The sequence below is a fragment of the Lagenorhynchus albirostris genome, chromosome 14, assembly GCF_949774975.1.
Source record: "Lagenorhynchus albirostris chromosome 14, mLagAlb1.1, whole genome shotgun sequence".
In the NCBI taxonomy this organism is placed as follows: domain Eukaryota; kingdom Metazoa; phylum Chordata; class Mammalia; order Artiodactyla; family Delphinidae; genus Lagenorhynchus; species Lagenorhynchus albirostris.
The window spans coordinates 21,819,457-21,841,833 of record NC_083108.1 but is presented as its reverse complement, the minus strand read 5'-3'; the positions used below and the strand labels follow the sequence as shown (position 1 = coordinate 21,841,833).

Below are 22,377 nucleotides of genomic sequence, written 5' to 3'. Positions count from 1 at the left end.
GGATTTTGGTTATAGGGGTCCTGGAACCAATCCCACCTGGCGCCCCGCCCCCGCCCCCCCTCCCCCCCAGGGTTAAGGTAATTTACTCAAGCTAGTTAGCAGTGAACCAGGGTTTGTACTCGGGCAATCTAGTTGCAGAGGTTTTCTCCCTGTCGTCTCGACCCATTTATTTGGTCTCCAGCACACTCAGGCCTACATCATCGGCGGCGATTTGATTTCTCATCTTGCAAAGCCGGTAGTGTCCCTCTGCGGCCACCATATCTGGTTAGTGAGCTTCCTTCCGGTCATTGCGTCCGTCACGTCCTTCTGAATCAGCTTCTCCACTGCACTCAAATGTGATCGCGGCACCTGGAGGGCTGCAGGACTGCGCAGGCGTGGCGTTGTCGGGTTGTCCTGGTCATGTTGCGTGGCGAACCCCACGTGGTCCACACAGCCTCCCAGTGGCGTGAAGCACAGGGCCGTCAGCGCCGTTGTGCATAGCAGCTGCTACGATGTGGGTCAGGTCACTGTACACGACAGCTTCTCCAGCGTGGTGGCCTTGGCTTCCGGGGTCGGTGACTGGATCCAGAAGCTGGGTAGAACTTTGCCCTTGTCCTTGCTTGCAGGGCTGCACTTGGCCCCCGGGGTCAGGCATCATTTGAGCGATTCCCCGAGGCAGCCCTGGGCGTGAAGGGGTCGAGGGGTCGGCTAACAATGGCCACCCCCTCCAGGAAGCGCCGCACCTGGTCTTTCACCCCGGCCACTGACGCTCTTTGTGCTTCTGGTGCCGCAGGTGGCCCAGCAGCTTCTGGCCGGCCTTCATCTGCTGGGCGTTCTCCTTTTGGTGCAAAATGTACTCCAGGATTGCTTCACTCATCCAGGAAGCCGTCTGGTGTGATGGTGAGGTTGGGGCAGGGCTGCATAGTGAGGCCGCAGCAGTCGAAGTCCTGGACGGCATCCCGGCCCAGTCGAACGTTCTGGGTTCCGTAGCCTGAGGCCTCTGTGTCCTCCTTGTCATGGTGAGTGTGCGGGCTCTGCAGTGCTGCTGTTGCAGAGCTGCGTCTTCCTTACAAACGACTCCTTTTTTCTTCCTGGCTTCTTCAGATGTGCCCTTAAACCAGAAAGGAACCAGAGAATTGCGTCTTAAGTTAATTTAGCCAGCTTTCTTTTGACTGGTGTTTTCATGCTATAGCTTTTTCCATCCCTTTACTGTTAACTTATTTATTCTTTATATTAAAAGTTGGTATTTTGTGGATGATGATTAGTTCTTGATTTTTACCTTGTTTGACCGTCTCTGTTTTTTACGTTTAGACAATTTACATGTAATATTATTATCGACAGGGTTGGATTTAAATCTACCATCCTGCTAGTTTTCTATTTGTCCCATCTTTGCTTGGATCATCCTCCCCTATTTTCTTGCCTTTGGGGTTAATAGAGTAGTTTTTTAAATGCCTTTGTTCTGATAAGCTCACCCTGTGTCCAGATGACCACACTCTTGTACTTTTAAAAGAGGTGTTTTTCCAAATATGCAAATTATTTGCCTGGATAAAGTGAACTGCAAGAATTTCCTGACGATACTAGCGAAGCTATTTCTCAGGTTGTAGTCTTATCTTTCTGCACGAGGCTCTTCTTGAGCAAACAACTAATGTTATGTTGTCTCAGGTCATCCTAGCTCTCGGCCCAAATAGCTAGATTTCATTTATTCACAGAGTAGGAAGATGGATAAAGTATGGCATTGTTATACACTTGAATATTTTACAGCAGTGAAAACTAATGTAGCAGTGTGAACTAGCATTAACATGATAAATCTCAAAAACAGTGAAAAAAGAAATTGTTAATACCTATAGTATGAAATCACGCCTGTTAATTGGAGAACATGTAAGTGATGAAACTCCACATAAAAACAGAGGAATGATGAAAATAAAATTCAGAAGCGTTCCTTGCCCTTTCCTCCATAACACAAAATGAGAGAAGGGTGTCATCAGGGAGAGTCAGAGTGAGAGCTTCCAAAGGTGAGTGGACTAGTCAAGGTTCTTCAGCTTATACTTGTTTAAACTCTGTATGCTATATATTTTTGATTTTTTTTTTTTTTTTTGCGGTACGCGGGCCTCTCACTGTTGTGGCCTCTCCCGTTGCGGAGCACAGGCTCCGGACGCGCAGGCTCAGTGGCCATGGCTTACGGGCCCAGCCGCTCTGCGGCATGTGGGATCCTCCCGGACCGGGGCATGAACCCGTGTCCCCTGCATCGGCAGGCGGACTCTCAACAACTGCGCCACCAGGGAAGCCCTATATTTTTGATTTTTAAAGCTATTAATTAAGAAGGCAAAAATGCTAAACTTGTATAGTACTCAAAACATACTCTGTCACCTTCTTCCCTTTTCTATTCAAGTATCACCTGGCATTCAGTCCCCAGCGAATCTGGGCATTTTCCAATTGCTTCCACATGTTAGCCCTCAGTTTTATCCTGCAAGATAAGGAGAAATTGTTTTTATGACCACTAAAGTTCCTTACAGAAATAGAAGTTTTGGTTTTATAACTCTGTTTGAATCTACCAAATGCAGACTTCTTATTTTCAATTAATTGGAATGTGCTAATGATTTATTTGTGATCCTAAGACTTCAATTAGGTAGAGTCTTAAATAGATTGGGTGTGATTTTCAGGTAGGTGGTAGGAATAAAGGTCAAGAAACACCTCTTTGTTTTAGTGAGTGGGTGGAAATACAAGCCTGCTAACCTTTTTCTTCCTATAAAAAGCTTCCCCTGGAGCTGAAGATTTTTCATGTGTGTCATTTTTGGTGTTCTTCCTGGAAGATTTGCCTTCGTAGGGATTACAGGTTTCAGGATACTGGAAACTGGATTAACTCTCTTTCCTTTAGTGCAGGAATTAATTAGTCTTTGGTTTCTCTGTGTGTAGTCTGCATTTATATTTGACACAGGAAAGATTTTCACAAGTATCTTTTTGGCAGACTGTGATTTGCTATGATTTTCCACAAGCCAACATTTCCCATCACAGAGATACTGTTACACCCATTAATCAAAGGCAGCATGTGTCATATATGAAATCTTGTACACACAGCTGTGGGGAGCTGGAGATAATTGTTAATGAACTTCAGTCACTCTGCCAGAGCACACAGCCTCTGACCGGCAGGAGCCTTGCTCCCGTTTTCCCTCTCATTCCCCCTTACCCTAAAACCTCACCCAGACCCTTTTCTGAAGACAAGCCACCAGGCCCAGACTGCTCATTTCCTTAAGGATTTGTATTTGCTGGCAAGGCAACTTAGAGGCAAGGCTATTGCATCTGACTAGAGCATTACGTCCCCAAAGACACAAGGCCTCCAGAAACCCTCTTCAGATGCTAATATTCACACAAAGTGCCGCTGGCCCCAGCTGGCCTTCACCTGCAGCTCTGACAGGCAGGAGCCTCAGAATGAGGTCCTGGTTTCCATAAAAATAGGAAGGGCACACATGGTAAATGGCAGAGATCTCGCCCAAGCTATAAAATTATTTAAAGTCAGATTCCAGACAGTTAAAACTAATTGCTGTGAACACAAAGCCCAGGCAGCAGTCCCCTTTCTCCTTTTTTTTTTCCAGTAATTCGCTTGAGACAGGGTAGCTTGAATCCTCTACTAATGCGCACACCTAAAATTAAACGATGCCACTAAATTTAAGATGCAGCTGTTGTTGTTAATGTTCAAACATGTTTTAAGCACAGGAGAAATGTGCTGTGTGGTAGGGCGAAAATATTAATGGGTCATTTAGAATTGTCCCTCTGTTTCTGTGGTTTTATGGGGGTACCTTGCTTAAATGTAGCATTATTGTTATTATTGCCGGTCTTATGGCTGATTTTCTGTTCCTGCTGGGTATAGTTTGCAGCCTAGTATTCTTTCTGTAAAACAGATTTGTAAAGGAAAAGACACTTAATCCACCAACATATTCCGGACGTTGGTAAACTGAGTACAAACCAGGAGAACTCCTTGCCTTATGGCCTTTTTTGGAACTAGCATAGAGAAGAGCTGTAGAATCCTTTCCCTGTCTATCCTTTCTTTTCACTGGAGATAGTACATAGGATATCACTGGCAGCAGAATGTTGACTAGGTTTCCCCTACCAGATCTCAACATTCTGCTCCCGCTTCTCCAGGTGCTAATTTGTGAGCACCTTTATTTACAGAAAATTATTGGTTTACAGAAAATTATTGGAACATGGGTTCCCTTGCTTTTTAAGTTTAGAGACCCTCTTTGACACTAAAAAATGTATTCATTTAAGATTTCCAGTGCCTTTTAGTTCGTATTGCCTTTGTCGGGGAGCAGAATTTACGACCCTACAATGTGTCTCTTTGGCATATTATTTGAAACTGCTTGTTTTCTAAGATACAGCGGACATGGGAAAAACTGAACACCAAGTAGGAGTTACCCTTTTGTAAGAAACGTTTACATTTGTAAGGGAAATCTCCACTTGTAAGGGTGTCTCCCTCTTGGTACCTGGAAGAGGAGAATGACCAAATCTCTAGAAACTCTTATCAGTGGGGAAGACGCCGACTTAAATTTATGTAACAACCTTACCCTTGTTTACTGGGCTTTTCCTCCCATAACTGACTCATCCTCAGCATCCTCTTTTGTCTTCAGCTGAGGATGGTATTTAAGGTGAGGGCTTCAGCCAGATTGGCCAGTTACTTGGTTTTCCTGGGTCTTTCTCATGTATACATGTTGTTAAACTTTTGTTTGATTTTTTTCCTGTTAAGCTGTCTCATGTCAATTTGATTCTTAGACCAGCCAGAAGAATCTAGAAGGGTAAAGGAAATTTTCTTCCTCCCCAACACCTTGGAATATACATAAGTAATAGGAATTCAGTAACATCTTAAAATGAACTTATATTTAGGTAATTGAAAATGCACGTGTGTGTGTGTGTGGGGTGTGTGTATGAGAATTCCTGGACATACATGTGCGAGATGTTTATTAGGTCTTCAGACTGTGATTAGTACTTCTATGTGTGGATTCCAGGATGCCTCTCAGAATCCTTATGACCTTTCCAGGAGTCCCCTATCTCCTCTCTTGGTTAAAGAAATAAGAATCTAGATGGAGACAACTCTAGGTGGGGAGTCAAGAGGCTAGAGTTTGGTCTATATTCAGTTGTTTGTACTCCTTTTGGCATTTTAACCTCTCTCTGCTTCTGTCCGCGTTGTAAATTACGATGGCTTATACCTGTCATATTCATCTCATGGTTATAGTAAACGTGACATGCAGTTACCCAGTAGCCCCCTAAACCCACTATTCAGGGAGCTACTGTCTACTCAGTTAAGGCTTCCTACTTTGACAGAAGATAATGGACTTATAGGTATTCTCATGTTGAACCAGGTAAGGAAAGCTTTGGGATTCTTAAAAAAAGAGAGAAGAAAATATAATGTTAAAATCAAGAATTGGAGGAAATCTCAAAATACCTTAGAAGTGACAATGTTATTTTCCCTGAAATTCATCAGACCTCAGAAGAAAGATAATTCAGAGAAGAGGAACCAAAACTACTTTTTTTCTTCAACTTGCCGGTAGTCAGAAAACATATGTTGAGCACATGCTTCCTGCCAGGATAGTGCTTGGTTCCTGGCACTCAGAAACAGTTGCATTTAAATCTGCCTGTAGACTAGATAATTCCTACCCCCAATATTTCCCCTTTGTTCTTGCTCTCTTTCCCTCCCTTCCTTTTTTTGCTCCCATATTTTTCTCGAGGAACAGCTTAACATTTATGAAATTAGAAGTATTAAATTTGACTACTTATTATTTGTAGATCCAGGTTTTGTAATTTCCAGGATTAATAATGCTCTTGTTAATGTAGTTTAGCCTTGAACATTTTATTCTTTGGGGTTTTATATCATCATCATACACTAGAAGGAGAATATGTTACTTTGCATGTTAAAATTTCCTTATTAACACCAATTTTACTAAGTAAATAAATAGAGAAATAGGAAAAATCCATATCTTCTAGCAGATTCAGCTTAAATTGACTCTTAAATAGCACCTAAAAATAATTTTGGCATCAATTAATAGCTTTCTTAAGCCAAAATGTTACCATTATATATTTGCTTTATGCTGATTAACTATTAGTCTTTAATCCAGTGTGCTGTTATTAATACGACCTCGCTTTTTGAGAAACTGAGGGATTCTGTAAAGATGTAAGTAGATTTTCTCGTTGGTTGGTTGGTAAATTAAATGTTCTTTTCCCTTTGAGATTCCAAAGTTGTTTTACTTCACTTAAGATTGATCTTTAATCAGCTTCTTGTCCCCCAGATATTTGTAGTTCTGCAGTGGGCAGACTGCAAAACAAGGCAAGCCACTCTAGTTCTTTGTAATAAAATTTCCAGTGGTTTGGGGGAAAAATGGAAAAATATTAGAGGGGTAAGTCGGTGGTTACTTAGCACTGGTGCAAAGGAGTGAAATATACTATAAACGAGTTAAATATTTGGTAAATATGGACAACAATATCATTTGCTTAGAGGGAGAAAGCAGTTGGGCTATATATCACGGTGCTCTGTGGCATACTAGTGAAGAGGTTAAAACTTCTTTAGCAATTGTATGGTTAAGTTATAAAGACCACTTCCAGGAACATGGAGTAGATGTTTTTTTTTTTTTTCCCTATTCTCATATGAAATACAACTAAAAACCCTGGACATTATTGTGGTGTAAGTCCTGAAATTAAGATTCAGTATTATCTGCCTCAGCATCAGAAACCAGGAGGGCCTCAGGGTGATGAAAGAAAGCAAAGAGCTAAATAAATGGAGATTGGAAAACTCAACATAGTAAAGGTTCCAGTTCTTCCCAAATTGATATACAGGTTTAATGCACTTTCTTTTAAAATCCTAACAAGATTTTGGGGGGGTATGTAGGAAAAAACCATGAAATATAAATGGAAAGGTAAGGAACTAGAATGGCTAAAACAGTTTTAAGAAAGAAGAATAAAGGGGAAAGAATGTCTACTCAGTTAATAATAGCTTAGTGATCAAAGCTACTTGGAGAAGGGATAGACAAGTAAATCAGTGAAACAGAAGAGTTCAAAAATAGACGGAGACAAATAAGCCCAGCTTTGACAAATTTGCAAAAGCCATTCAATAGGGGAAGGATAGCCTTTCCAACAAATGGTACTAGAGCAATTGGACATCCATAAGCAAGAAAACAATCATAAAGCTTCAACATCGTACCTTATAAAAATTGAAACCAAAGTGTATCATAAATGTATCATATAAAATGTAAAACTGTAAGAGTTCTTTTCAAAAATATAGGAGAAAATCCTTAGGATCTAGGGTGAAGCAAGGAGTCCTTAGACGTGACACCAGTGGAGCTACCCATAAGAAGAAAAATTGGTGTATTGGACTTGATCAAATTAACAGCTTTTGCTCTATGAAACGTGCTGTTAAAAGGCTGAAAAGAAGCTAAAAATATTTGCTAACCACTATCCCAGATGAGTATCTAAAATATATAAAGGACTCTTAAACCTCAATAGTAAAAACAAACAAATAATTCAATTAGAAAATGGGCGATAGACTTGGAGAGACATTTCTCCAAAGAGGATGTACACATGACAGAAAAGCACAAGAAAATATATTTAACATTATTATCCATCAGGTAAATGCAACTTAAAGCCATAATAAGACATAACTACTTACTATTAGAGTTATTGTAATAAAAATTAATGATGCTAACAGGGATGTAGAGAAACTGCGTCATTCATACATTACTGGGAGGAATGTAACAGTATAGCCACTCTGGAGGACAATTTGATGGTTTCTTAAAAAACTAAACATCCAACTACTGTATGATCCAGCAATTGCACTCCTGGATATTTATTCAAGAGAAATAGAAAACTTATGTTTACACAAAAAACTGATAAAAGTTTTCATAGCTTTTTTGGTAATAGCCAGAAACTGGAAACAACCTAACTGTCTTTCAATTGATGAACAATTAAACAAACTGTGGTACATCCATACCATGAAATACTTCTCAACAGTAAAAAGCAACACCCTATTGATACACACAGCAACTTGGATGGATCTCCAGAGAATCATGCTTGGGCCAAAAATCAATCCCAAAGAATTGTACCAGGTATGATTCCATTTATGTAACTTTCTTGAAACGACGAAATTACTGAAACGGAGGGCAGATCAGTGGTTGCCAGAGATTAAAGACAGTGGAGGAAGGGGGAGTAGAGTGTAGAGGGGAATGTGAGGGAAGTGGGTGTGGCTATAAAAGGGCGAGATGAGGAAGCTTTCTTGTGATGGAAATGTTCTGTATCTTGACTGCATTAACGTCAGTATCCTGGTCGTGACATTGTACTAGAGATTCGGAAGATGTCATCATTGGGAGCATCAGGGTAAAGGGGCCATGGTATCTCTCTGTACTACTTTTGTAACCAAACCCAGGTTCGGCCACTCGCGGCTCATAAGCCAATCATTTGAGAGGCAAGTGTCAGTAGAAAGGAAAGGTGCTTTGATAAGAAAATCCGGCAATCTGGGGAGATGGTGGACTCGTGTCCAGAGACCAACTCCAAAAATTCTGCTCAGCCATGACAGTTTCTAAAGGGAAACATGAGGGGGAAGAATCTCAGTGAATCATCGAGGCGGAAGGTTGGCTTCTGCATCATTCTCCATTTAGTGCAGACTGGCTGACTTCCTTCACTTGTTATCTTGCCTGCGTGATCTGCCCGCAGGACTACTGAGGGGGCTGTTGCGGGGTGGAGAGCAAGTCAGTTTTTAGCCCCTTAATTCCTCATTCTTCCTTCTTTTTATCTAGGAAAAGAATCAATAGGTTAGACAAGGCATGGTGTGCCTTCAGGAGAGCATAAGTCCAAGTTAGTTTCAATTGTTTAGTGATCTCATTCCTATAATTAAGTTCTTTTAAGGTTAGAGGGGAACAGAAATGGGCAAAGGGGGAAGGGGCGTAAGAGCTGCTTTCACTTTTTCAAACTGCGTAGGAATATGCAATTGTCTCAAAATTAAAATTTTAAGTAACTATAAATATCTGGTTGTATTCTCCTATAATTTTTATATAAACGGCTTTATGATTCCACAAAGATGCCTGTGAAATTGGAGAATGGTTTTCACGATGTCATATTAATCCCAGGTGTACAGTTTCTTCATGATCCCAGTTTGTAATTGTCTTGGGTACCTTTTTAAAATTCATGTTTCTTCTGGTTTCTTAAGGTCAATGCTCTCTTTCTTACAAAGGATAGGCTCTTGTTGAGTCAACAGTGCTTTCAGCGGACACTGCACATTAGAGAAAAGCCAGCAAAGTTCTCCCAGGCTGGGCAGCCTTTCACCTCCACACCCCTGGAATGAGTCTCAGTGGGAAGTAATGCGGCTCATTTGCAACCATCGTTTAATAGTCATAATAAAAAGAATGCTCAGAGGAATGGAGTTGAAAGCCCATTCGTCATATCAGTAAACAACATTCGCCTTTAAAAGGGACCTCCTGTTTTTGCCCGTTAAGTGCAGAGGTTCTGGTAGCTTTTGATTTATCACCTCACATTTTCGGCCTGCCCTTTTCTTTAAATATATAGCACGTTCAAATCCCAAATCAATATGCGTGGTGTTGTATTGAATTTAAGGCGAGCAGCGACAAGAAAAAACATAGTCATGAGACAATTTTTTAACCTTTTATTGAATGACAGTCTTACTAACAGGCTAGAGATAACAAGGTGCAAGTTTTCCTATTTTATTTCTCCTCTGAAGTTTAGCACCGGGAGTTTCAAAGTCACACCCACAGATAAGACCACAAAAGTTTGGCTCAATGAACCCCTGCGATGCCATTTCATGCCTCTATGGCTTTGTTTATTCTGCTTCCCTGGCCTGGATGACTGTTAACCTTTCTCACCTGGCTAACTCAAACCTATCCTTACCTCAATTAAATTACCTCTAATAAATCATTAACCTCTTCCTCCAGGAAGTCTTCCTTGACTGCTTGAGGATGGGGTAGAGGCCTTCCCTGTCTCTTTGTACCCCAGGTAATATGTAATATCAGAGCATTTTTCCATATTGCGTGGAAAATCTCCATTAGGCTAAACACTTTGAAAAGAGGAGCTGTGATTTATCTGTTTATCTAGTTTTCCCCAGTACTTTACACAGTGTGCTCAGTAAATGTTGGAGGAATCTGGGCAGTGGTGAAACATTTACATAGTAGAATTGACAAAAAAGTGGGAGCAAATCACACAAGAAAACCAAATGAGTTTATTAGATTTTTTGTACAGGGAATCTAGTTTGGACCCAATGGATAACACAGATGTGGTTTAGTGGGTACTTTCCGTGCCTGAGCTTTTCTGAATGAGGAGAGTGACTTTGATATTTTCATTATTACTGCAGGATTGAAAGTGCCATAAGGACAGGAACTCTGTTGCTCCTGCTTTCGGAATTGGCCCTCAAACAGTGTGTCTTTGCTCCCAACTATGATTATTTCCTTATATTTTAAGTGATCTATTTGATTACTACAAGTAGAATTGATGACTCAGAGTGTGCACAGGGAATATTTTTTTACAATTTAAATATTCTATGGAAAGATTTTAAGAATTTGTACCTACACTATCCATCAGATTTCATTCTTTTTTCAATGCTGGCATTGTAACTTTAAAAAATGGGTGAAAATTGTAATTTTCATTCATATTATAATTTTCACTCATATTTAAATATGGATTAGAGGTTAGTACCTATCATGGAGTCAGACACACCTGGATTTGAAGTGCAGCTCCATAATTGCAAGCTGCATGACCCCAGGAAGTTTATTGAATAGATCTAAGCCTCATCTCTAAAGTGGATTAATAAATGGTACTCACCTTGTAGCAAGGTTGGGGAAATATTCAGATAATGTGTATAAATTGTAAGTACAGTGCCTGACACAGTGCAGTTATTCAATAAGTATTAGCTTTTATTTTTACAAGTACTATATCAGTCTTCCATTACCAGTGAGGTTGCGTATTTGGCAGTATCTGTTAAAATATTCTCTCTCTGCTTTTCAGTCCTTTCTTTCCAGGCCCTTTATTCAATCATATATTGGAATTAACGCTCTCTCTCTCTCTTTTTTTTTAATTGAGTTCTAAAAGTTTTCCATACATAAAGGATAGCAAATCTTTGTGACGTGTGTATTTTTTTTTTTTTTTTTTTGCAGTACGCAGGCCTCTCACTGTTGTGGCCTCTCCCGTTGCGGAGCACAGGCTCCAGACGCGCAGGCTCAACGGCCACGGCTCACGAGCCTAGTCACTCCGCGGCATGTGGGATCTTCCCGAACCGGGGCACGAACCCGTGTCCCTTGCATCGGCAGGCAAACTCTCAAACACCGCACCACCAGGGAAGCCCGTGACGTGTGTATTTTGAGTAGTTTTACCTAATTAGTCCTCTGTCATTTAACGTTATCTGTAATATTTCGCTTTTTACCCAGAAAAGTAATGATCAGTTCTGCTCCCCAAACATTTTGAGCTCTCTGCACTTTCCTCTTTGAAGTTAAGCACAGTCATATGACTCACTTTAACGTGAGCAATAGCCATTATGTTATTTGTGGGCAAATAAATGCTTCAGCAGCCACTGTGCAACTCCCTCTTCTGCATTGATTGTGGCAGCATGTGATGATGGCAGAGATGGAGACAATGTCAGCCTGCGTCCCCAAGTGACAAAGATGAGTGGTACCTCCTACTTGCAAAATGTGTGAACAAAATAAACCTTTGTTGTATTGAACTCCTAAGATTTGGGGGTGTGTGTATTACTGCAGTATAACCTAACCTATCCTTACAGATGCAAGGATATTTTTGCTAGATTTATTATTATTTTTAAAGGTAGTCACATTTAGCTATGTGTTCCTTAGAAGTACTGCCTTTGGTATTAAATGGATATTATGCTGAGAAAGTCCGGAAAGTCTGTTCTAACTATTGGAGTGCCCAAACATGGACTGAATGGCTTTTTGAGGTAGTAAGTTTCCTGTTTGTGAATAATTTTCAACAGTTATGGCTGTGTGTCAGGAGTGCTGTGTAGTTATTATATGTTATATGAGTGACCAGAATAGTTGACCTTTAAATTTCCTTCCAGCTGTTTGGATATTAAGAGTAATGCAGAGTTACTACTCAAGGAACTCGCCATGTACCTTAGTATTTGCAAAGATGAGGTAGAATCTGGGGAAAAGATTCTTCCATCTTTTTCCAAATAATCAATCATAAATCTGCAAATAAAATAATCCCCAATTTTTAGGATAGATCTAAGTTTCCCTGTATATTAAAGCTCTGTGCTCTTCACAGTTTCTTCAGTGACTCAATTTCACCCAAACGTACAAAATAAGAAACACTGCCTTCTTATACATCTTGAGCAGATTCCTTACTGAGACCATATTTTACTGTTGTTCTTGAGTTGTATAATATGTCAAGACAGGTATACGGGATGTAGAATCCTACTGGCTCCATGAAAGGGGATTGTTTCAAAGAACCAAAATTAAAGTGAAGAGTATTTCTCCCTTACTCTGTCCAGGGCAGCACTTTAAGACATTGACATAGCGGAGTAGGGCAGCATCTGAACCACTAAAAGGTCTCACAGCAGCTTCCTTTCTTCTCCATGCCACCAAATGACCCTTGAGTAAAGAGCAAACTCTCCCATTCAGATGGGCTCCTGGAACTTATTTTCCCTGTGTGATTGCCACCCCCTCCCTTTATTCCTCAGGTTCTTGAGTTTTGGTGGAAAAGATTCAGTAAGTTCAAGGCTAAACAAAGATAATTTGAAGAATTGTATAAAAACACTCTTCCAAACTAATACTTAGGTTCTTTGAAGAGAAGCACCAGAGGATGAGCTATTAAGAAAATGATACCCTCCACATCTTGGCTATTGTAAATAGTGCTGTAATGAACATAGATGTGCATGTATCTTTTCAAATTAGTGTTTTCATTTTCCTCAGATAAATATTCAGAATTGGGATTGCTGGATTGTATGGTAGTTCTGTTTTTAGTTTTTTGAGGAACCTCAATGCTTTTTTTCCATAGTGGCTGCAGCAATTTACATTCCCACCAACAGTGCGCGAGAGTTTCCTTTTCTCCATATTTTCACCAAACCTTGTTGCTTCTCGTCTCTTTGACAATAATCATTCTGACAGGTGTGAGGCGATAGCTCCTTCTGGTTTTGATTTTCATTCCCCTGATGATTTGTGATATTGAGCACCTTTACATGTACCTGTTGGCTATCTGTATGTCTTTTTTGGAAAAGTGTCTATTTCAGGTCCTCTGTCCATTTTTAAGTTGGGTTATTTGCTTTTTTATATTGAGTTGTATGAATTCTTTATATATTTTGGATATCAATCCCTTGTCAGATATACCATTTGCAAATATTTTAACCCATTCAGTAGGCTACCTTTTCATTTTGTTGGTAATTTCCTTTGTTGTGCAAAAGCTTTTTAGCTTGATGTAGTCCCTTTTATATATTTTTGCTTTCTTTGCTTTGCCCGAAGTGACAGATCCAAAACTATATTGCTAAGGCTGATGTCAAAGAGGTTACTGCCTATGTTGTTTTCCAAGATTTTTGTTGTTTCAGGTCTTACATTCATGTCTTAAATCTATTTTGAGTTTAATTTTATATGTGGTTTAAGAAAGTGGTACAGTTTCATTCTTCTGCATATAGCTGTCCATTTTTCCCAAAACCATTTACTGAATTTCCCCATTGAATATTCTTTCCTCCTTTGTTGTAGATTAATTGACCATATGTGTGTGGGTTTATTTCTGGATTCTCTATTATGTTCTATTGATCTATGTTTCTGTTTTTGTGCCAGTGTCATACTGCTTTGATTACTGTAGCCTTGTAGTATAGTTTGAAGCCTGGGTACATGTCTGTTGGTTGATAAATGGATGAAAATGATGTGGCATGCATATACAGTGGAATATTACCCAGCCATAAAAATAGTAAAATCTTGCCACTTACAGCAACATGGATGGATCTGGAGGGTAGTATGTTAAGTGAAATAATTCACAGAAAAACAAATACTATATGATTTCACTTGTATGTGGAATCTCAAAAACAAAACAAGTGAAGAAACAAAACAGGCTCATAGATACAGAGGACAAACTGATAGTTTGTAGAGGTGGGGAAGGTGGGATAGAGGGATGGACAAAATAGGTGAAGCAGATTAAGAGGTATAAACTTCCAGCTATTACAGTAGGTAAGTCACAGGAATGTTATGTATACATAGGGAACATAGTAATATTATAACAGCTTTGTATGGCCATGGGATGGTAACTGGGCTTATTGAGGTGATCATTTCATAATGTCTAAAAATATCGAATCGCTCTGTTTTACACCTGAAACTAATAAAAATTAAAAATAAAGTAAGTATAGGCATTTATAGCTGTCAGTTTTCCTCCACACTTCTTTAGCTGCATCCCATTATGTTTGGGTTTGTTGAGTTTTGTTTTTATTTGTCTCCAAGTATTTTCTGATTTCCTTTGCGATGTTGTCCTTGGTCCCTTTAGGAGTATATTGCTTCATATGCATATGTTTGTGAATTTCTCTAATTTCCTTTTATTATTGATTTCTAATTCTGTTCCATTTGTTCATAGAATACATGGTGTGATTAAATTATTTGAAATATATATTTAAAAACCCTAGCCTCATTAAATCATTAAATTTTAGTTAGGATAGTTTCTGTTTTTGTTAATATCACATACTTTTTAAAATGATTTTTTCCTTCATTGTAGTATCTTTTCTTCTCCATCTCTCAGCTTTTTCATCTTTGGCACCCTGGTGTGGGTGGGTGTTTGTTGCGCCTGGAAGATGTGTTGGAGAAAGTGGGAGAGATGTGCAATTGAGTCCTTGGCTACTGTTGAGGTTACAAATATCTGAACTTGTAGCTTTTGTAAAAAATACCCTCTAACTTCTACCTTTTAACAGTGATGTTGGGTGGCTAATTTTATGCACTGGTTTTAAAATCCTAGGAGGAAACATTCTGAAATAGATAACATTTTCTTCAAAATCAACCTTGACTCCCATTCTAAATGCAGTTTTTGAAATTTAGGTGTGAAGAATTTCTTAATCTTTCCTCTCTGTCTCCTATCCCATTTTATTACAGTCTCTTGACTGGGTCTAACATGCCCTGTGAGAGCCCCTCTGTTTATCTTCTTCAGAAATTAAACATCTAGTGTTCTGTTGGTGTTGAGAGAGATAATTCCCCACTGATGAAGGGATCTAATGATGTAGCTGCTCTGTAAACACCCTTTAACTCCCTCCTAACCTACCACTATTTCTGGAGGAAGTAAATCGGGTTGGTTATTGATTGGCTCTTTCCATTGCTGGCCTAGAATTTAACTTTCTAGGGGTTTGTGTCTTAAGTATCTACCTCTTTACCACAGTTTTAGCCGTGTTTTATGGGCAAGAAAAGTGACATATGTGGATTTAAATAGCCTCCTTCTCGTGGAAGTTCTGTAGAGTCTATTTTAACTACAGTGAGACATGGTTATATAACCTTTAACTTTGAGACTGTGATGCGTGTTTTCCTGTTTATCGTAGGGAATATGTTAACTTGTCATACACGTGTTACAGGAAATCAAATTGAGTTTACATCAAACTTGTAATGTTGAATCAAATGATTATAAGTTCACTTCTTATTAACTCAAGAAGTATAAAAACAATCAGATGCTCCTGAACTAAGGAAACAGCACCTGTTCTCCCCTTTCTTCCAAGCACAGGGAAAGTCGTTCTAAGTGTTGATTTTAGCAGTAACATTTAAAAACGCTATGAAGAATCTTGACTTTATTCTCAGTGTAGTGATTTTTAAACTAACTTCTAATGCTGATTGACTAAGGTTTGCTGTTCTTTGGAAATGAAAGGGAGAATATCTATTTTTTTGTCTTTGATAAGTTTGTACTTTGATTCGAAAGATAAAAAATAATTATGCAATAGGTATGCAATTAGAAGTAAATTGGATAGCGCAGAAAATAAAATAGTAGCTTTTCATTTATCTGTAATATCCTTAGAACTACGACTGTGTATACTTTGACTCCTATTTTTATGTCCATATTTTTACAGCTTTATTGCTAAAATTTAGATATATAAACTGTATTTTTAAATTATTTTCTTCAGATTGTAAGTCTCTCAAGAAAGGGAAATTATCTTTTGTGTTTTTAATCCTATGACTATCCTAGCACAGTGCTAAGACAGTACCAATTTCTGGGCACTGAATGAAGTTATGGCTAAATTTTATTACCTGGAAACTACCAGGTAAAATATTTAATTATCTAAAGAGATAAACCAAATTTAAGAGAAACAGACAAAAATCAACAAACAACTTTTATTTAAATATTTCATTTAAAAAACAAAACACCTGCTTTCATCTGGTTTCCTAGGAGTTAGTTCAAGGCTCAAAAATCTCTTTCACATCTACACCCGTTGTCCCAATCTGTAAGGAATTTATTCTCAAGATGGAGGCCCTGAGATGCGGTCCCACACAGGAAATAACGTTCTTGTTTTACTTGTGGGCTCTACTTAAAAATGGCAAATTAGGGGCTTCCCTGGTGGCACAGTGGCTAGGAATCCGCCTGCCAATGCAGGGGACACGGGTTCGAGCCCTGGTTCGGGAAGATCCCACATGCTGCGGAGCAGCTAAGCCCGTGCGCCACAGCTGCTGAGCCTGTGCTCTAGAGCCCATGCCCCACAACAAGAGAAGCCACCGCAATGAGAAGCCTGTGGGTACTGCAGCGAAGAGTAGCCTCTGCTCACCGAAACTAGAGGAAGCCTGCGCGCAGCAACGAAGACCCAATGCAGCCAAAAATAAAAAAAAAAAAAAAAAAAAAAAGGCAAATTATTTTTGAAAAATTATCTTAAAGTAAATCATCTTTATTTACTGAGCTGTTACTCTTACAAGGCGTTGTGGTGGGTTCTTAGAGAATACAAAAATAAGACATAGTCCCTGTTATTAAGGACTAGAATTAAATTAAAAAACAAAATAGGGCTTCCCTGGTGGCGCAGTGGTTGAGAGTCCGCCTGCCGATGCAGGGGACACGGGTTCGTGCCCCGGTCCGGGAAGATCCCACATGCCGCGGAGCAGCTAGGCCCATGAGCCATGGCCGCTGAGCCTGCGTGTCCAGAGCCTGTGCTCCGCAACGGGAGAGGCCACAACAGTGAGAGGCCCGCGTACAGCAAAAAAAAAAAAAAAAAAAAGCCACAAATAAAGATTTAACGAACAATTGAAGTGCCACATGAGGATGCTATGTGAGTTCAGGTAAAGAGAGAGATCGTCGGTGTTATTGCTACTGATGAAGTTAAACATTTATTTAGAGTATGTTAGGTTCAGGGCGCTAATCTGAACACTTTACATGTATTAACCTCTCTTAATTTTCATAACAAATCCATGTTGTAGATAACTATTATGTCCACTTAAACGATTAGGGAACTGATACACAGATAGGTTAAGTAACTTCCATAAGGTCTTGCAACTGGCAACAAAATAAAACCCAGGGTAGCAACATTACAGAACGTAATGAGGAGCTGTAATGTAAATTGGAACATTCAAGATGTTAATCACCAGAAAGAAAAAGAAAATTAGGAAGAGAAATTCAAGTTCATGTAAGTCAAAATTTGAAAGTAAGATTAAACAAAACGAGTTCAGTCTTGTGGGAGCTGAGGTATTATCTAAGTGTAAAATGAACATATAATTTATTTTCCAAATGTAGCCACTTTTGAGAGTGGCAGGGCTACTACTGGATGTGAATGCTCCATGCAAACTGAGACCCATGGTCATCCTGGTTGTGCCCCTTGCCCTCAGATCCTTAACTCCGTTCCAGCTGTGGTAATTGTGTGAGCAGGGCTGGCTCCCCCCCCATCAGGCTGTGGCAAGTGTAGAGGAGAAAAACTAGGCTTTAGCTCAGTGTCTGCACTTCAGTGCAATTATCTTTGACAATCTGACCTCCTGAACTTTGGACTTTGCCTTTTTAGAGCTGTTTTGCTTCCTTCACTCTTTGTATGAGTGAAATTCTATGGACACAAACTCTGACCTGCTTCAACTTATACAGTGTACTTGATCACTTGCAGTATGATCAACAGCTGCAAAATCTGACATATGCACTGTTTGACTTACGGAGCTAGTCAGACTCTTCCTGCAGAGCCAAAATTCTGTCTTTGTATAGCCCTTGCTACTCTTAGCTAGAGCTGCCTCTTTACCACCTATCAAAGCGATGATTTTTTTAATACAGCTTAGTTATGAAACAAAAGTTGGAAAGGGTCCTACATGGAGTGGGGACATTTTCCTGGAGATGGGGAATGGGGATTGGAGAGTAGGTTATTAATGGATTTTGAGCAGAAAAATGACAAGATGAAAATAAAACAATCTGCTGAGATATGTCAGATGGATCACAGTGGGAGACTGAGGACAGCAAAGTGGTCAGGTGGACACATAACTGTCCATAAATAAAGTATTGATAATAGAAGTTAATTACAAGGGGGCAGCAATGGGAACCCAAGAAAAACAGGTGGAAAAAATATTGCAAAAGGAGAATCTTCAGAAGACAACATTCCAAAACCTGGAAAGTAGCCTAGAGTTCTTTGGGTTCAGTGAATCAGTGAATACTCTCGTTGATTCATTTTGTGTTAGATTGGGTGAGGGAGAAAGTGCTAGTGTTTTTTCTTTATGCTCCCACAGACTACATCGTATTAGAATGTATCTTCTATTTTTTTTTTTTATGTCTGTCAACCACATTTTACACAGAATCATCTCCTCAGAGCTAATGGGGCATTCAGCTTTTCATCTTCAAGATGTAGCTCACTGGCTGGCATAGGAAGGGGCTTTAAGTAGTGGTTTTGTCATCTTGGCTAAGGGGGAACTGAATTTCCACGAATTTTCTTCTTCATATAGTTCCAGGTTAGGAACGGGAGAAATTGACATGAGTTTGGGGAGGCAGAAGTGAAGCAGCAGCCATGTCTGCTCTGAAGGTCAGTGGTGCGCGAGCTGGGGTAGCTTACACGTGTTGTTGTTCCTCTGCTAATTCACCTTGTTCATCCGACAGCATGTGATAATCAGGTGCCTGTAGAAGCAAGCCTTTGAGTGACCACGAATCTGGCATGGAATAACTTTAGTGAAAGTAAGGACTATAATGGGGTTAGCTGGTTGCTTTTAAGTGTGCTAGAGAACTTAGGGGAAGAAAATTATGAGCTCAGGGCTTTTAAATTTGCGTTTCAATGTCTGGGAAGAAGCCAGGAAGCTCTAAGACCACCCTGAAGAGAACCCTTATCTCCTGTAGCCTCATGGCTGAGATTTCTGAGTGTTAAATCCAAGGTCTAAACCTGTGTCAGGCTGAATTACAGCACAGTTGAATTACCAGTGTCACAGAGTCTCTTATGTTAAAGTTAAGGCATTTGTTTGGAAGGAATGGTATCCTGGAACCTGGATTCATATGTGCAGATTCCAATAAATCTGGGGATATTGGACCCCTAAGTTTTACTGAGCCTCTTTTACCAGCAGAAGCAGGCTTTCTGTTTTCTCTTCCTGGCAGAGGAGGTTAGCATCCCCTTGGCTGAAGAACCTGAAATGGGCCTCGAAGATATGTTCCTTGCCGGGGACTCCTGTTCCTTCTCAATCCCAATACATAAACCTTCCATTGCTTCTAGACCTATAACCAAATGCAAGTCCAGACAGTGCCTGAGAGGATAAGGCACACAGTATGACCTATGAAGATGTGCAATGTAAAGAAGAATTGCAAGGCTTTGCTGCTTTATACTGAAAGTAACCTGGGGGAAAATTAGGAATGGATCCTAAGTATATTGGGGGAGCATGGAAAGAATAAACTGTTGGGTTTGGATGGCTTACTAAATGGTAATTCTGGATTCAGTATGTTACTTTGAGCCACTGGGAGTCTCTTTAAAAGTCAGCTTGGTTGTTTGAAAGCTGTACCCCCAAATCTCCTATGAAGTTGAAATGCCAAACTGAAAATGAAATCAAGTAGAAATGCCAAAACTTCCTGGTATATTGTAGAGGATGAAATCCAGAAGCTTAGGGAGAGCTGAATGCTGGAGTACATTTCTCCAGTAAGATCTGCTTATCCACCCCCCAGCCATGTTCCCCGAGATGGTCCAGAGGACAATTCCTTCACCAAGGCTGCGATAAAAACAGTTGTGAGGAGAGGTATTTTTAAAGAGGTCTTTGGTGGAGAGTCTCTGAATTCCTGCCAGTAATAGGAGCGAGCTTGGAAGAGGATCTTGAACTTAACACGAGAATGCATGTCAACACATTGATTTCAGCCTGAGCAGAGAAGCCACCCATCTTGTGCCAGACTTCTGACCTACTGAACTGCAAGCTAGTAAATGAGTGGTGTTTTAAGCCAATAAATTTGTGGTCATTTGTTATGCAGCAGTGGAAAACTAATACAGGTAGCAAAGGGCAAGTGGAGGCCATTAAAATTCCCTCTCCCTACCAAAATAGTTTAATAATAGTAACAATACCACATTCCTAAGGGAATTGCAGAATATTGTCATCAACAAGGGCTTAAGAGATGCAGGAGTGGTGATCCCTAATACAACTTTTTGTTTTTAAATTAAAGTATAGCTGATTTACCATGTTGCGTTAGTTTGAGGTGTACAGCACAGTGATTCAGTTATACATATATATATTCTTTTTCAGATTCTTTTCCCTTATAGGTTATTATAAAATGTTGAGTACAGTTCCCTGTGCTATACAGTAGGTCCTTGTTATAATACAACTGTTCAATTAACCTTTCTGGCCTGTGATGAAAACAGATGGATCTTGAAGAGTGACAGGAGACTATTGTAAATTTGATTGGATGATGAGCCCAATTGCACCTGTTGGTCCAGATGTGGTTTCATTGCTAGGCAAGTGGATACATCCCATGTCATCTGGTATGCAGCTCTTTATCTGGCAAATGCTGTTTCACGCATACCCATTAGTAAAGACCATTAGGAGTAGTCTTCTTTCAGCTGGAAGGGTCAGCAATACACCTTTGCTGTTTTAACTCAGGGCTCTATCAACTCTCAAATCCTGTCATAATCTAGGCGACCAGGACTTCCTCAGTTCTAGTCCACCAGGCATCACACTCTTCCTTTACTTTGATTATATCCTGATACGTGGATCTGATGAGCAGGAAGAAACAAAATCTCTAGTTATTTGATTTAGACATTTAGGAGGTGGAAAATAACCCCCCCACCACCACAAATTCATTGTCACCTAATATTAGTTTCTCATTGCCATTGTAATACATTGCCACAAACTTAGGGGGCTAAAACCAAAACAGGTTTATCATCTCACTGTGCTGGAAGTCAGTGCACCTTGATTACAGGTGCTGTGAGGACTGTGTTCCTTTTGAATGCTCTGGTGGAGCATCTGTTTCTTTGCCTTTTCCAGCTTCAGAAGATTGTGTGTAGTTACTGTCCCCTTTCTTCAGTGTCAACACCCACAGTACAGCATCTTTAAAGCTTTGTGCCTCCATCTCTCTCTGATCTTTGCTTTCATTGTCACATCATCTCTGACATGAACCCTCTGTCTCCCTCTTATAAGAACCCTTGTGGTTATATTGGATCCATGAGGATAATACTGTGTAATTATTTCAAGGTCCTTACTTTAATCACACTTGCAATCCTTCTTTTTTTTTTTGCGGTACGCGGGCCTCTCACTGTTGTAGCCTCTCCTGTTGCGGAGCACAGGCCCCGGACGCGCAGGCTCAGCGGCCATGGCTCACGGGCCCAGCCGCTCCGCGGTATGTGGGATCTTTCCTGACCGGGGCACGAACCCGTGTCCCCTGCATCGGCAGGCGGACTCTCAACCACTGCGCCACCAGGGAAGCCCCTTGCAGTCCTTTTTGACATGTGAACATATTCACAGGTTTGGAGCATTAGGACGTGGACATCTTGGGGAAGACGTTATTTTGTCTACCACATACCTCAATGAAGTTTCTTTGATCTGAGGCTGTCGGGATATCCTTTTCAAAGTGAAGGGCAAGTTGCTGCATCTGGTGCTTCCTACCACTAAGAAGTATCCGTAGCAATCGATGGGCCTCTTTGTATTCTGGAGGAAACATATGTCTCATTGCGGTATGCTACTACAACCATGCACAAAGTAAGCTGAAAAGCTACCAGTTTTCAATTGGGTTCAGACAAGAAAGAGAAAGAAAAGTCTGTAATAGGTCCAGCGGGCAATGTGAGCTGTCCTTCCTCCTGGATATGTAATCCTTGAAGTGTCACATAGGGATGCCTTTGGAAGGCTTTCACAGGCAAATCACATTGCAGACACTCAAGATTTTGGAACATCATTATGCTTTTCTCTGCAGATAAAGATAATCATTTTGAGAGACTACTTCTGGCTTGCTATTGGGCCCTGGGAAAGACTGAACACTTGGTCATGGACCACCGAATTTTCATGTGACCTAAGATGCCCATTATTAAATGGATACTGTCTGATCACCATGTATAAT

The 22,377-nt window shown here is 40.2% G+C and overlaps 1 pseudogene; it reads right to left on the bottom strand.

Moving 5' to 3' along the window:
- Positions 1 to 219: 219 nt before the first annotated feature.
- On the bottom strand, positions 220 to 21,993 carry LOC132504403 (nitric oxide synthase-interacting protein-like; annotated as a pseudogene).
- Between the last annotated feature and the right edge of the window lie 384 nt (positions 21,994 to 22,377).